This window comes from Uranotaenia lowii, chromosome 2, assembly GCF_029784155.1.
Source record: "Uranotaenia lowii strain MFRU-FL chromosome 2, ASM2978415v1, whole genome shotgun sequence".
NCBI classification, from domain to species: domain Eukaryota; kingdom Metazoa; phylum Arthropoda; class Insecta; order Diptera; family Culicidae; genus Uranotaenia; species Uranotaenia lowii.
The window spans coordinates 237,879,217-237,895,701 of NC_073692.1; the positions used below are offsets into that span (position 1 = coordinate 237,879,217).

Genomic DNA, 16,485 nt, shown 5'->3' on the forward strand with positions numbered 1-16,485 from the left:
GTTTAAGTCCGGCTAACAAACTCTTATAATAATTTAGATCTCCATTGAAAAATCTTACGATCGTCACATAATCTTGCGTATATTCTACTGAATAGAACCTTGAAAGGAGGGTGATTTGCCAAATATTTCATGAAGGCACATCGAACGGAACGTTAAAATTTCAAAAATTTCAATACAATACAAAACAAGAAGTTACAAGAAAATCATGTTATGATTGTTTGAATACATTCCATGAAAAAAATCCATGATGATGATATTATTAGCAATTACCATAGAGCTGAAGTTTATTTCATTTGTTTTTTTAGATAAATTGTTTCAAAGTCACCAATTCTTTTTTTTATTCAATCATACGTTTAGTTGAAAAGCTACCGTAAATAATGTTTTCAACTATAAGATACAGATTTCACCTGGGTGAAAGTGGAATTTACTAAAATTACTCCGTCAAGGGCTGGAAAGCCCAACAGCACGCTCTAAAGCTTGATAATTTAAAAATAAGACTTAACAATACGAAGTTTACACAAAGGCTATACACCAGATCTTAGATGCATATACATTTCAGTTATTCTCCCCTCACCATAACCTTAACAATCACCGACGCACACTTCCAGAAAAACAGCACAAATAACCTGCAAATGACCTACTGTCTGTATCGACGAAACGAAACTCTGTCTGCGCTACCTAATTTTATAAGTCATTTTCAACCTCAGATATTTTGAAGACATTTTCATACACAGTGAAACCAATGCCAAATTACGATTATCTATGCTTTTAACATTCTATTGGTTCAAGAACCATGAAAATTGGTCCACAGGTTTATTCAAAATCATGAAAAAGTTAAAACTACTTCCATTGCACACACGGTGTGCAATCGGTCTTATAGCCTCGGAAAGTCATTGCACACACGGTGTGCAATCCGTCTCGAATGGGCGTTCAGTGGGTTATGTTTTAATTTGCGTAACCTGCTTAGTTGCGATTTTTTGTTGAAATTTGTTTCGCGGAATTTCAGTTTAAGCTTTTTATTGCTTGGAGTTAATTATGATTTATGTTCTGCTACTTAGTAAAAATCGGGAAACAGAAAACACAAGGAATTTAATCCTATCAACAAATATTATATCCGCATACGTGGGATCAGAGCTGGGAAAATTGGCAGCGTTTAAGATGGCTACTGTTTTTTTTCAATCATCATCACTTTCCCAAACTCCAACCATGCACCGAGCCGCAGTCAGGGATCATTAGCAGGCTGATAAACATCATCGTCAAGAACACAATGATAGTAAGCATGGTAAATATTCGATATCATTGTTTTTCATTGAATTGACGACGGCCTTCTAAAATTTCCTTCCCATGCCGGCTGTTGATATTTAAAGTTTGTTATTTCTAACCTGGCAACAGCGAAATTTCCATATTATTGTTATATAGTCGAGCTGCTTACTAGATAGCCCATAAAACGAACTGAGATCTGTTTCAGAGACATAGGATTTTCCCGCCTTTTTATTTCCCATTCAATTTTAACGCACAGTCACGTGTGCATTAATGTAAACCCGAATTTTGCTAATTATCACAGTACCCATTTTCTGTAATTTTTAAAGATCATAGAATGTCGATCACAAACTCAGTAGCACGTTGACATTCGTTTGCTCGCTAAATCTCAGCAACTGGCTCTGTCACTACATATGTATGTATGTATGTATGGCTGATAGGTCTTTCGACCCGAGTCTCGGTACGGGAAGTCTCGATCGCACATTCAAATATTGTTCATGCTTAACTCATCAACAATAATTGCAGCACAACCAAGGGGTCCGTTACCACTGGTTTGGGACAGGTTTGACTCATCTTACTCCCTTCCAACTGTTCGAAACAAATACATACATATTTTGGAATACCTAATATTGTAAACGAATTGTTAAAATTGTTTTGACAGGGTTTTGTGCCTGTTGGAGAAGAGGCTTGAGAGAAGCTTAACTCCAGCGGGCTTTCCCTGTCCGAGGAAAAAATAAATAATAAAATAAAAAAAAAAAAAAAAAAAAAATAAAGAATCCTGAAAAGGTACCTGAGTACCCTACCCATGATTCGAAATTTGCCGAGATACTCCGGCTAGCTTGAACCCACAATCCATTGTATTTCAGTCTTCCGATCGTCTGATGTCCTGTCCAACCCCCCTTAAACACCCCTTGATAGAGTTAAGCTATTCTATTTATTTATATAATTAGATTTAAAATATACATATGTAGGAGGAATAAGGGCAAGACAAGCCCCTTGAGCTCACTTCCAAAATATCATTTATTTACCAATTGAAAATCCAAGTGTTTTATATGACTTTGAATGAGAAATGAACTCCAAAATAAGATGTGCTTTATAAAAAGACTCAAAAAATGCAATTTCTCCAAAACTGACAGTGCCCATTTTGCCTCGTGTGGTCAACATGCCCTTATTTCCCCTACATAGATATGAATATATAAACATGAAACAAATGCTTCAAGTTCTACTTAGCTGATTCCTTTGTTGAACTAAATTTCTTCCTCAGCATTTTGCTTTCCTCTTGAAGAAATCGAAGCAATCTGCCCAAAAACGGTCACCGACGCTGTCGTTCCTTTTATTTTTTTTCTTAGTTGGACGTGTTGACGCAAAACACAAACTTACAAAGTTTGTGAAACACATTGTATATATGTAGTTCCTCCTTCTTTACCATCAGAACGAAATAACTTCAATTTAATCGTTGATTCAAATTAACTATCAATTCTAGCAACTGGCTCTGTCATTACAATTAACATAGTGATTGGGTATGGGTCGAAGCTATCAACGAAAATGCTCTAGACTGGACAACCACGTGTTATGATGGCATGCTTTTGATTCAAGAAATGATGACGATTTCGATCTAGCTGGCATATTCATTAAATGTCAGTCGTTAACCATCACCATTACCAGCTCTGCGTGGGATCTGTATTTTAAATATTTTTTTCCTAAGCTGAGAGTTTTGTTGAATTACTGTGATGGTTTTATTATTCCATGGTTTGTAAGAATTCATTTAGTTCATGGAAAATCAGGCTCAAGGCTCGCTTTATTTTCATTGTTTGTAGGATCCCTTACGGGTTTACCTTAGAAATATTTGTTCTATTCATTTTTCTTGATCAGCTTGAACTCCAAGTCTAAATTGTGTTCCACTGTAAAGCAGATTAGGCAGCAGCAAAAATAGCATTTTATTTGGTTAGAGTAAAAATAAGAAAATTTTCTGAAGTATGTTTTTATTTTAAAAATGTTTAGAAAGGTTTATCAAGCAACGTAATATTTCAATATTCTTCAGCTTAAGTTGAATAAAAGTTTCATTGAATTCGATCAGGTTTGAATTTATTATTTTTTCAAACTTAAACAGAGTTAAAAATATCTATAAAATCTTGCTCTATCAAAATAAATAAACAATAAGCATTAAAAGTTCTAGATTTCGTTATTTGTTCAATTATATAAAACAACAGAAGTATATAAGATAAGGTTTACAACCAAAGCTATTGCACTAGTCAAAAGTGTCTCCTGATCAAATCCTTATACCCATACTCCAAACCAAAATTATTTTGCTAGGATGCAGAGGTGACCTCGGGCCTTAAAGCACGAAATCATTCTTTCATCCCTTTCTCTTTCTTCCAATCTATGTATTGACTGCTAGGACGTGGCAGGCGCCGTTATTGATGGTTAAAGAGAGAGCATCAGTTTTGGGCAATGTGAATGAGCTGTCAGTCCCAGACACCATTCATTTGACCTTTGAACAAAATTGGTGGCTAAGAATAAAGTTCACGAACTTCGTATCTATGTATGTATGTATTTGAGTTGATGGCCGAGAGTTTGGTACTCTATATCACCACTATTACGAAAACTTTGTCATTCGTGTTGCATTTTGTTGAAATAGGGATGTTCCTTATTTTTCATTTGTTTTCCACTTCCTTTCTGTACTGCTTAGATTTTCATTCGTGCTTTTTCGAGAAAATTGAGAATTTCTCTCAATTTTTCTTCATCAAAATCTTGGATCATTTCGAGCAGATTGGAATATCGATTCCAATCATAATGATTTCGAATATGATTGAATTGAATACATTTTAGTAGTGCATGTTCAGTGGTAAAGTTTTCGTTACATAATTCGCATAATTTTGTGTCTCGAATTCTCATGATTCCCAAATAATATGGTGAATAATCGTGTCCGCTGAGTAATCTATTCAAAGTTCGAGTTTGAATATTGAACTTCGTATCTGAATATATAACAGAAACTCATAATGATTTCAGTTTTTTTCTCCAATTCGGAAAAATATTATCTAGGGGAGATAAGGGCATAATGGCCACCTTAAGGAAAACGCTTATTTAACCATAGAGAACAGCTATAATATGTGAATTACATCATTGTTTCGTGACACTCAAATAGTCTATTGCATAATTGGATGAAACTTGAAAAAGTAGATAAAAACGTTTAAAAATGCATTTTAAAATTTTTTGCCGAAAGCTGAAAACCAGTCACTGTAGGGGCATAATGAAAACCCCCCTGGGGCAGTATAAGCATCATTAATCAATGCAAGATGAGCGTTTCCTGCCGAGGAATCTAGCAGTGAATTCGACTCGATGAAGTCAACTGAATAATAGAGCTACAGCTTGACTTTCATCCGACGATTTGGCCTATTGGTAAGGTGTCGGAGAGGTAACACTAGTTTACAGCATTTTTGAACTCAGTAAACTGAAGGTCATTTCCAATGTAAAATCGGGCGCTGAATCCGAAAATGAAATTCAAAAAAATCTCAGTAGAACCGTTTTTGAGTTATGCTCCAAATATGAAATTCCGAAAAAATTAAAAAAGTTCTTGTACTTAGATTAAAATATCTCGGACGGCATAACAGTAATTTGAAATCCCTCTTTTGCATATTGAAGGTGAAAAAGTTTTCTATCGATCATCTGAACACTGTTTTTGCGTTTGACCAACAGTATTGTTGATATCAGTGACTTTATGAGAAAAAAAATTATAAAAAACGCATTTTTTTAGAGAAAATTTGGTTTCAATGAAAGTTTTAGACTCGATGGTAGCATTTAAAAAATCTGATTTACTTTTGCGCTTGAATGTCAATTTAAAACAAAGATTTCAAGTGGTTATTTATCAAAATCGGTTGAAAATTGAAGAAGTTATGGCTACTTTACCATAACTTAAATTTTTGGAGTTTTTCATAATTTAACGAACCGCAGTACACTTATCATAGCATATGAAGAATGAAACATGATAAATCTCACTCGCTCCAAGTCAAAATTATTTATTAGCTGACCAGAAGGTCACATGCCAAGTTTCAGGAAAATCTGACCATAGGAAGGGGTTGCTTAAGTCTCAAACGTGAATAAAATTTTGAGGTATTTTGCCCGGAAGGAACGAAAAATACTGGTTTTTCATCAATAACTTTTTTCATCACTAGCTGATTGTTTTTTATGGTTGATTTTCTTAAAGCTTAAGCTAAGACAAATATTTCACCCGAAGACTGTAACTCGATTGGATTTGAAACAGAAAAGTTATTGCGGTTCAAAGATTGTATTTTGGTCGCAAATTGTCGTATTAAACGCAATGCGTAAAAAGTACTCATTGCGTGTTGGACAAAATTTGCGGCCTTTGAACCGCAATAACTTTTCTGTTTCAAATCCAATCGAGTTACAGTCTTCAGGTGAAATATTTGTCTCAACTTAGGCTTTAAGAAAATCAACCATAAAAAACAATCAGCCAGTGATGAAAAAAGTCATTGATGAAAAACCAGTATTTTTCGTTCCTTCCGGGCAAAATACCTCAAAATTTTATTCACGTTTGAGACTTAAGCAACCCCTTCCTATGGTCAGATCTTCCTGAAACTTGGCATGTGACCTTCTGGTCAGCTAATAAATAATTTTGACTTGGAGCGAGTGAGATTTATCATGTTTCATTCTTCATATGCTATAATAAGTGTACTGCGGTTCGTTAAATTATGAAAAACTCCAAAAATTTAAGTTATGGTAAAGTAGCCATAACTTCTTCAATTTTCAACCGATTTTGATAAATAACCACTTGAAATCTTTGTTTTAAATTGACATTCAAGCGCAAAAGTAAATCAGATTTTTTAAATGCTACCATCGAGTCTAAAACTTTCATTGAAACCAAATTTTCTCTAAAAAAATGCGTTTTTTATAATTTTTTTTCTCATAAAGTCACTGATATCAACAATACTGTTGGTCAAACGCAAAAACAGTGTTCAGATGATCGATAGAAAACTTTTTCACCTTCAATATGCAAAAGAGGGATTTCAAATTACTGTTATGCCGTCCGAGATATTTTAATCTAAGTACAAGAACTTTTTTAATTTTTTCGAAATTTCATATTTGGAGCATAACTCAAAAACAATTCTACTGAGATTTTTTTGCATTTCATTTTCGGATTAAGCGCCCGATTTTACATTAAAAATGTTGGTCAGTTAATCAAGTTCACGATTTTTTTAAAATTTTGTAAACTAGTGTAATCAGTAGACTCGAGCTCGATTCCTGGTCAAGGCGATTTGTTTCTCATTTATCATTCATGATCGATGCATTTTGCACTAAACGGTGAGGCGTAGATTCATCAAACAAAGCAATAACAAAATAATCTAGGTCTGTTTGTAGAATTCAAACAATTAACACATGCTCATACATTATGTTTCTGGTGTTTTGTTCGACGGATGATGCTACTAGCCGTATAATGTAGCCAGTGTTCGACACAAAAGCGCTAATCCGCTATTCGCTAGTTAGTCCGCTAACTTTTTGTTAGCGGTTTGAAGATGCCGCTAAATTTTGATTGATTCAGCGAATTAAAAAGTTCCGCTATTTTTTGGTTCCGCTAATTGAAGACCGCTAATTCCCATATATTTGTATCAATCTTTTGAATTATTAGTGATAAAATTAACCTTTTTTCATTAATCAAGTTAAGGTGACATTGGGCATCATTCTGATTGCTTGATTGTGTTCTTTGGAGGAATGCGTACTCGAGAACTTTTTTTCGCAACATTTACAGTAAAAGATAAAAATAAAAGGTGTTAAACTAGTATAAAACTATTTTTAACATCTCTTCATCAGCATTTGTTTTCAAGTGGTTGAGATATTTACGTTTCACAATACAGATTTTTCAAAAATTCACACAAATACACACAAATACACAGACATCATCAGAACTCATCGAGCTGATTCGATAGGTACCTATAAAGGTATATCTAAGACCCATAATTAATGATCTCCCAAATCGACCGATAACTATACCTTTCTATAAGAAAGGCAAAAAGGGGGAAACAGGTTAAAGATTTTGAAAGAGGATAATGTAAAATAATGCCAAAAAACACCGAAATGGAATAAATTGCACAAAAGATTGTTTGCAACAAAATTGCATACTATCTAATTTGCACAATACCGATAAATCGAGTAAATTTTTAACCAAAATTTAAAAAAAAGAGATATAGAACACAGAGACTTGTTCAAATTCCTTTTTTTGACAATTTGGTTTTGCTCATATAATTTTTGAAAAATCGATAAATTTATCTGACGTTGAATTAAATACATAAAACTTTATTTATTCCCCCTTTGAGAGTCGTAAAAATCGAAGAGGGGGTGCCTGACTAAAGAAGAATTTGATATTTGTTCCGGCCTTAATGTTGATCAACAGTTAGCGATTAGCGCTTTAAGATTAAAGCGATATCTTTTTCGGCACATTCAGCGTATTTAATTAGCGATCGCTAACTTTGTATGAGTTAGCGAATTAATTAGCGGCGCTAATTTTTCAGTTAGCGATGCCGAACACTGAATGTAGCAATAAAAAAAATCTCTTTTGAATGGTATGTGAAAAAAAAACCTCGAACAGGAATCGAACTCGAGTCTACTGATTACCTCTCCGACACCTTACCAATAGGCCAAATCGACAGATGAAACAAGTAAAGCTGTAGCTCTATTATTCAGTTGACTTCATCGAGTTTAATTCACTGCTAGATTCTCTGGAAGAAAACGCTCATCATGCCCTGATTTATATTGCTCTGTTCGACCCAGGTCAACAAATTTAAGTAAAAACGCGTTTTAAAATTGATTAAAGTGAAAAATCAAAAATTTTATGATGGGGAAAATTGAGAAACAATTTATGTTGCAGTGCGTAAATTTCAGATCAAGTCGAAAATTATAATATTTTCGTCACTTGAGAACCTAGCTGTAAAGATGAAAAGGAAATTTCTTTTTTGGTGAATATTAATACTATAGGTAGTACGAAACAAATCCTCATGAAAATTTGTTTAGGAAAATACGTACTTTTGTAGAAAAAAGAAGTGCTTATTATGCCCTAGGTGCTCTTTATGCCCTTATCTCCCCTACTGAAACCGGAATAGAATTCCCGAAATCAACAAAATCTAAAAAAAATTAGTTAATTAACCTGATTTAGGTACCTTTAATATGCATAGTGTACTGTACGGTACTTATCCCAACCTCAAAGCTCGCATGAAACACACCGTAAACGCCATACGGGTTGGCGGTATAAAATTGAGCAATAAATAGCCTAAGGTATGCAAAAGCCACTACCAACCAATTACCAAGGAGCGGATTGAGTAATCATTACCTAAACATATGGTATAGTTCGCCTCCTAATTGCTAGAACTACTAATCCCTAGGGAGCCAAGCAAGATAGATTGTTCCAGTTATTACCACATACTTGCAGATGTTTTTCGCGAACACGACTTTACTGGCACCATCCATTGCTGGAGACTATTACCTGGAGCAACCTACCGGTCAAATGGCCCTGGCCGTGCTTCTGGTCTATCGGAGATTGTGTTAGACGTTTTCTCATTGACATTGAACTGCAAACACTCTCCTGGGCGGGTCAGTTGTGCTTAATTCAGAAGCTAACACATCAAGGATCACGAAAAAATCTAAGCCTGGAAACACCTGGAAACACAAGATTTTAAATTTAAATTGGCCCGTTCATTCAAAAGGTTGCTCACCCCTGGTTTAATGCATTTTTAAAAATTGGTCAAAAATGCTGGATATGCCTTGAATTTTTATTTTTCAATCGTGTCAATACTTTTCAATTTTCAATAGTACATAAATTGAAAAAAAAAATCGTGCAAATGAAGTAGTTTTGAAGCCAAAAAATCTTATCAATTTTTATTGCCACCTGCTAAATGCAGGCTATATGCGCCTATTAAGCCGAATAATGATTAAATCAAATATTACATCGAATATGTGTACATAAACTATATACACATGAGCAGGCATATGTTTTCTATACATTCGAGTAATTTTTATGTGGAAATCTCCTTTAGTTTTTGAGAAATCAATTTTATTATCACTGTGGCCAAAATTGCCGAACATCAAACCATGCGGGCTAAATGCGTCTATTTATGATTTGGGCAAAATTTATGTTTTTCTGGCAAGATTTCCGTATAATTTTATCAAAAATACTAGAAACTGATAACTTTCATACGACAAAGCTGAAGTTTTATAAAAACTATGTTCTTTATAATTTTATAGAATAATACAAAAGTAAGGGTTGCCAAACTATGAAGGCAGCTGAAAACTAGTTCATCCATAAGAAAAACTTTACCAAATCTGTTTTGAGATCTTCAATACTCTCTTATGAAGTCTCCACTTTCTGATCATTATAAAACCTTCATAAAGCTTAAATTTATTTTACTTTTCAAGTTCATTTGAATAAGAAACAAAAACAACTCAAGTCTCGATTTGGGCTTCTTTTCGTATAATTGTTAAAAGTGTGAAAATATTACATTAAAAAGTATAAAAACCTTGTATGAATTTTTCTTTCTTTTGTTTTTGAGGTAGTAAAATGCATAAAATTTCTTCTTGTCTTATGTTCAAAGCGAATCACCTTCAAAATGCATTGATATCTGTCTGGTCAGCCATTTCGTCAAACGGCTGTAGGCGCTCTTAGGAGCACTTTTCCCTACATCACATTTATCATGCAAATATATCTCGTTTATTTATTGAGATACAAGAAGAAAAAAAATTACTGTCTGTTATCTTCAGAAATCGAGGAATCTTATGGTATACTAGCTAATTTCACCCGGCCTTGCTCGGATTCACATAAAACATAAATCAAAATGATTTGTTTGACTTATCGAAATTTTGAGAGCTTTATAATCATTATAATAAGAAATTTGACCATGTAAATTTTGTTAGTCATTTTAAAGTTTTTATTGAGATAATTCATTGTCTTCAACGTTTTCATATTATAGAAAACCTTATAATCATGATTAAAAATTGGACATTCAAAATAATTTCCCTTGAATGCTTCATCCTACCATGAAAAACATTTTTTTGACCCACCATTTTCTAGGAAGCTTGAATAGATTCGGCCTATATATTTTTTTATCTTCAAATGTTATAGTTGTTTTTTATCTTTCCTATTCCCCATCTAAATAATAAAAATCTATTTTTGAGCTTATCCTGCTTTTCAAGATGGGTGATCTCCCTGTACAATGGAATATTCAAGTTTTATTTACTAAGAAATTTCTAAAAAGACCAATTCTTGGACACAATCATCGCGTTAATTAATAATGGAAAAGGAAGGGATTTATAGGGGATATTCTTCAATATCAGTTTTCCATTTGGGTCCGGTGGTGGCCTCCTGTAGCTGTGGTGGTCCTACAATAAGTTTTCGCAAAATTGGATGATAGATGTGTCCAATCATTGATGACCAAAAATAACTCAAAAGTTATTATAAATTAGCATATTATAAGTATCGACTAGCTCAGGCGGCTACTTTGTCAGGGTCGGCTTCCACTAGCTAGCAGAGAAACAACAACAGGGGTGGACTGGGATAAGGATACGGCAGCAGAATTTCTACTGGCCAAGAATGGCTACAGAGGTTCGGGATTACGTATCACGTTGTATAACTTGTAAAGAATGTAAGGCGCCCAATATATCCTTAACTCCGCCCATGGGAGAACAACGGATTACCACCCACCCGTGGGAAATCGTAGCCGTTGACTTCATCGGGCCGCTTCCACGCAGTAAGAAGCAACATCAGTATATCTTGTCCACTGTCGACTTACACACTAAATGGGTCATGCTCTTGCCCTTTCGCAGAATAGATAGCGCAGCCGTTTCAATCGCGATCCGTGACCAGTGGTTCTATCGGAACTCTGTCCCCAAAGTTATGATCACCGACAATGCCTCCTGTTTCACATCCAAAGAATTTCGATCCCTACTGGCAAGGTTCAACATACGGCATTGGCTGAATTCGAAGTACCATTCCCAGGCCAACCCAGTGGAAAGGGTAAATCGAACAGTCAATGCTGCTATTAGAACCTACGCCCGGGGGGATCAAAAGCTTTGGGATGTGAAATTGTCCGAGATTGAGGCTATAATAAATTCCTCCGTACACTCTGCAACGAAAGTTACTCCCTTCTTTGCCACTCATGGCTATGAACTCGTCCTTCAGGGAACAGATCATAACCGAATCGGGCCCCACGTTGGGCGCCAAGTATAAGTATCGACTAGCTCAGGCGGCTACTTTGTCAGGGTCGGCTTCCACTAGCTAGCAGAGAAACAACAACAGGGGTGGACTGGGATAAGGATACGGCAGCAGAATTCTCTCTGGCAATATGGGCTCTCGGACCTAATTTAGAAAAAATGTATTTTCATTTCAAACGTTTATTGGACAGACATTACAACAGTAGGAAAGGGAACCGGTGCGGCCGTTGATGTCCTGGTCCTGGAATGCAGCATGGTGAATGTGCCCTGGAGGCGGGCCCGCAGCTGGAGATGAATGGCTTGATGGTTGATTGCAGATGGTGGGGAGAGAGAGGGCTTGAGACGACGAGAATGAGATTCGGCGACGGACGGACGGACGGCTTAAGATTTGAGTGTGGTAGGCGGAGAGGTTAAGGTATTGACTGCTTGAGGAGGGGCTAAATGACGGGCGGAGCCACGCACCTGATTATTGATAGTCAATTTGTTACCTGTGCTCCTGCAAGGCCACGTGTCTGGTCCGTTCTCGGTCGTCCCAAGCCTGGTATCTCCACAGATGTTGCTGGATGTTGCAGGATTCCTGGGACAACCAAACCCCGTGCTGGTCAGAGGTCCGTGTGTCTTCAGAACGAACCTTGAAAGCCTGAAGAGTTCCCAGGCAGGATTTTCCGGGCCACGTGGTCGCTGCTTGGAAAGGCGCGCTAGGTGTCGGCAAAAGCGCTACCTCCCCTTTTTTCCTGGGCACCAGCGAGATGAAGAACCCGGCAAAGCTGGAACGGGTCGGATTAATGGCGGCTAGACCCCCGGCTTCGAACAGATCGGTTTCTGTCTGGTCTTTCCCACTGGCCACGTGGACACGACTTCGGCGATGCGCTCGGTAAACGGAAGAGCGCTTTCCCTTTCGGATGTTGTTCGACGTTTCCTCGAACCACGGGCAGGCAAGGAATCCGGTAGGGAAAAAGTCCGGAACAGCAGATGGTAGAATTTTGATGGTTGTTGGCTTTGGGTGTAACTACACTATAGATAGAGCACGTGAGCACACTTTTTCTTCCTTTGGGGGAGCTACGGCAAACACGTCTCCCCTGCTTGAGAGTTCCGGACTGAATGCCCGCTTTACTGCTAAGCCGTCGTCGTTGAGCTTTGTTTCGTCCTACTCTCCACTTTTTCGCTCGATTTTCGCCTGAGTTTCCGGCTGTCAACAAATTTTCGGCGATAGAGTTGGGAGCTATTGGCTGTCGAGTTCGAATGGTAGGAGTGAATGTAGGGTGACAAAAGACACTGAAACAAATCTAGCTAATAAATATTTATATAAAAAAAAGAGCCAATAAATAAGAAAATGGATATAATAATAATAATCTATATTTACTTTAAGTTAAGTTAATGTGCATATTACAAGGAAGTGTTCTGAAAACCATTGTTACTGTTTGACGGTAACAATATGAAATTGAATTATATAAAACTCAAAATCTCAGATTTAATTATTTTATTAGATTTCTAATGCCCCGTTTAAATTCTCCGGCGTTTATCAAAGCGTTGAAATCAACTTATAACTCTGAATCTTATTATTTTTTTCTTTTTATATGAGGAATTCCAAAAATTTGAAAATGGTTGGTTCTTAAAAGCAGGAATTTATGAAAAAAGGTTTATTAGTTTTTCAGCACTCAGTCCAAATAATTATTTTGCTCAAGAAGTCAATTCACTGTTCACTGTTCAGTTCACTGTACATTCTTGTAGACTCTCAAAGCCCCCAGGGGTGGTACGGAGCACTTTGAAAACCACTACAATTCTAGTCAATATTTTCCTAACGGCTATATCTTTACTTGTATTTTTCAATCCAAAATGTAGGCTCATAATTGTATCCTAATATCTCGTACCGGTACCACGTACTTTGGACAGTAGAACCCGAATAGCAAAGACCATGGTATTAAGATAAATGAACAATGAATTTCAATCTAACAATCAATTTCACCGTAGTTTCTAAATATATTTCAACCGACAGATGCACGGTTTCACAATAATTTTCTTGTGATTATTATTGTTACAGTGTAATTCATAGTAAAATTACAATCCAAACCAAAACGAACAATGGTAAACTTCTCGTTTTTTACACATTCTCAAATGAGCGTGTATAGAGATTTATTTTAAAGAGCAGCCATTTTGAAAAACAATTTTATCGCGGGCAATTTGTTTTGGTTACCAGCAGCGATTGCAAAATATCTTGAATGGTGAGTATTTTTTTGAATAAATTTTGTTTTTCCTAGCTGTATTTTTAAATATACATATTAATTTCATTTTTTTTTTTCAGATGCTGTCCCACGGCTCCTTTCACATGCAGGCTTTTGAAAAAGCTCCCGATAAAGTTCCCACTGCACACAAAACTTTCGGGGATCTACTTAGCAAAATTTCACTGTTGCTTTTCGTTAGCAAAAAAAATTTTTTACCGTTGAGTTAGCAAAAAGCTAAATTTACTTGATTTTAGCAGTATGAAAGTTCATCTTGCTTGATTTTAGTAAAATGAAGGACTTCTAGCCGCTTTGCGTACAGACAGCAGCCGCCGCGGGTAGGGAGAAGAAAAAAAAAACAAACAGAGACGATTGAGCGCGGTTAAAGCGCTGCTAGTGGTTCAAAAGGTGGCTTAGTCAACAACAAAATACTGGCCAAATCGACACCGGAAGCGAACAGAGGTAAGAGTCAACCATAAACTATACAGATTTTCCGTATTTTTAATTACAAAATTGTTTGTTTGTTTTCTTTTCTACCAGGTTAAATCTGCAACAAGAAACCCGCAACAGTCTGGAAATGAAGAGGGACCACGACTGAAAATTCAACGAGCTTCATTCAGACACACACCCGGTGCATTTGCTTGGCACTTCGCTCGCCGGAAAGTGCGTTCCCAGGACTTCTATTTTACAAAATGTGTAAAATTGAAAAAAAAGTGAAAAATAAATCAAAATTGAATGAAAGTTGAGTATTCTATTATATAACCAAACATTCCCCCTGATTCTCCAGATAAAAAAACAATAAATTTTGAAATTTCAGATCCGGGCGAACTTTTCCTCCGGTTTTTGCTAAAAATTTGAGTAAAAAAATGCGGCGGCTAACTTTTTTCTCGTTTGCTAAAATTTTAGTTAAATTTTTTTGCTAAATTGATTGCTATGTTTCTAGCTGGTCAAATTTGAGCAAAATTTTGCTAATTTCCGGCCTCGAAAGTTTTGTGTGTGGAGACGGCAGGACGAGAAGGACAATCTTGCGAATCTTGTTTTGCTGGCGAATACAGAGTAAGTATTCTTTCCAGTATTTTCCATCGAAACTAGCAAAAATGTTGCGTATTTCGTTCCGTGCGAATAAAATGAGGCTCAACATAAATATTTTTTTCAGAAAATAATTTTTATTTTTTCGGCTTATCATTCGTTTTCGATTTTCAGGCTGATGGATGCAGCATGAAAAGATTAAACCGAATTTGGGATCACGCACCGCTTGTAGCTAGTTGGAGCTGTGTTAAAAACACATCGAATGGAATCAAGGTACAGGAATTTATAGAATTGTGAAAGTTATTAAAAAGTGAAAGTGCGGAAAATAAGTTAAAGAAAAAGTTGTGAAAATGAAAATGATTAACAATATTAAGATAATGTTGTTTTTTTTAATTTCTTTTTTTGAACAAGGTACTGATCGCAATAATTGAATCAAAATTTAACATTTTGCTAAAGTTATTCCTTGTTTTAAGGGATATTATTCCTGATTGATCGTGCTTTGTTATAAATGTACCAGTACCAAACACGACTAATCATGAATAAAATTCCTTGAAACGAGTAATAAATTTAGCAACTATTCCAATCAGTAAAATTATAAATTATTCATTTTTTTTTTTTTTGTAAATTCTTTATTTGAAACGGCTCATACCTTTAGGCTTTAAGGAGCCAAACTCGTTTTGTTTGATAACAATTGTGTGCTTATATCTAGTTCACTTTAAAAGAAAAAAGAAGATAGATAGGGAAATATGAAAATAAGAAGAAATTAAAGACGAAGATCAATAGCTTTTAGGAAAAGATATATTTCGAACATGTAGTCCAAGTCTCTCACCCCCAGCACATCTCTCACTGGAACATAGGGTGGTTTTCCTCGGGCCCGAAGGGAGTCTATGAAATTCGTTCTGGCGACAAGATGGACCTCGCACGACCAAACAATATGCTCGATGTCATGGTAACCTTGGCCGCAACTACACAAATTGCTGCTAGCAATATTCAAACGATAGAGTACCGCGTCTAAGGAATAATGATTGGACATGAGACGGGAAAATATACGAATAAAATCTCGACTCAGGTCCAATCTATTAAACCATGGTTTAAGGCTTACCCTTGGGATAATCGAGTGCAGCCACCGACCCAACTCATCCTCGTCCCATTTGCGCTGCCAGTTGACAAGAGAGTTTCTTCGAACTAAAAAGTAAAATTCGTTGAAGGCAATTTCACGCTGGTACGTGTCGCCTTCCATCGCCCCCACCTTTGCCAGAGAGTCTGCCTTCTCATTACCCTCTATCGAGCAATGAGAGGGAACCCAAACAAAGGTGATGATAAAGCGACGTTTTGATAAAGCACTCAAACTATCCCGTATCTTCTCGAAGAAGTATGGCGAGTGCTTTCCCGGTTTTATTGAGTGGATTGCTTGAACAGAACTCAGACTATCCGTTACAATAAAGTAGTGCCCAACTGGCCTTGAAGCTATACTGTCCAAAGCACAATGAATAGCTGCTAACTCTGCTATATACACAGAGCATGGTGACTCGAGGCTGTAAGAGGCGCTAGATATTTCGTTGAACACTCCAAATCCTGTTGATTCCTCTATAAGTGATCCATCAGTAAAGTACATTTTATCAGCATCGACGTGTCTATATTTAGCTTCGAAAATTCTTGGAATCAGAAGGGAACGATGAGGGACCGGGATTCCACAAATTTCCTGCTGCATAGACAAATCAAACTGGACAGAAGAATGATCGTAGTCTGGGCTACAAACACGAGT

The 16,485-nt window shown here is 36.3% G+C and overlaps 1 long non-coding RNA gene across 1 annotated transcript; it reads left to right on the forward strand.

The window, feature by feature from the left end:
* Positions 1-13,394: 13,394 nt before the first annotated feature.
* Positions 13,395-14,450, forward strand: LOC129749692 (uncharacterized). The gene is made up of 3 exons (XR_008738133.1): positions 13,395-13,694; positions 13,775-14,153; positions 14,232-14,450. It is a non-coding gene; the product is annotated as an uncharacterized LOC129749692 (long non-coding RNA).
* Positions 14,451-16,485: the final 2,035 nt, after the last annotated feature.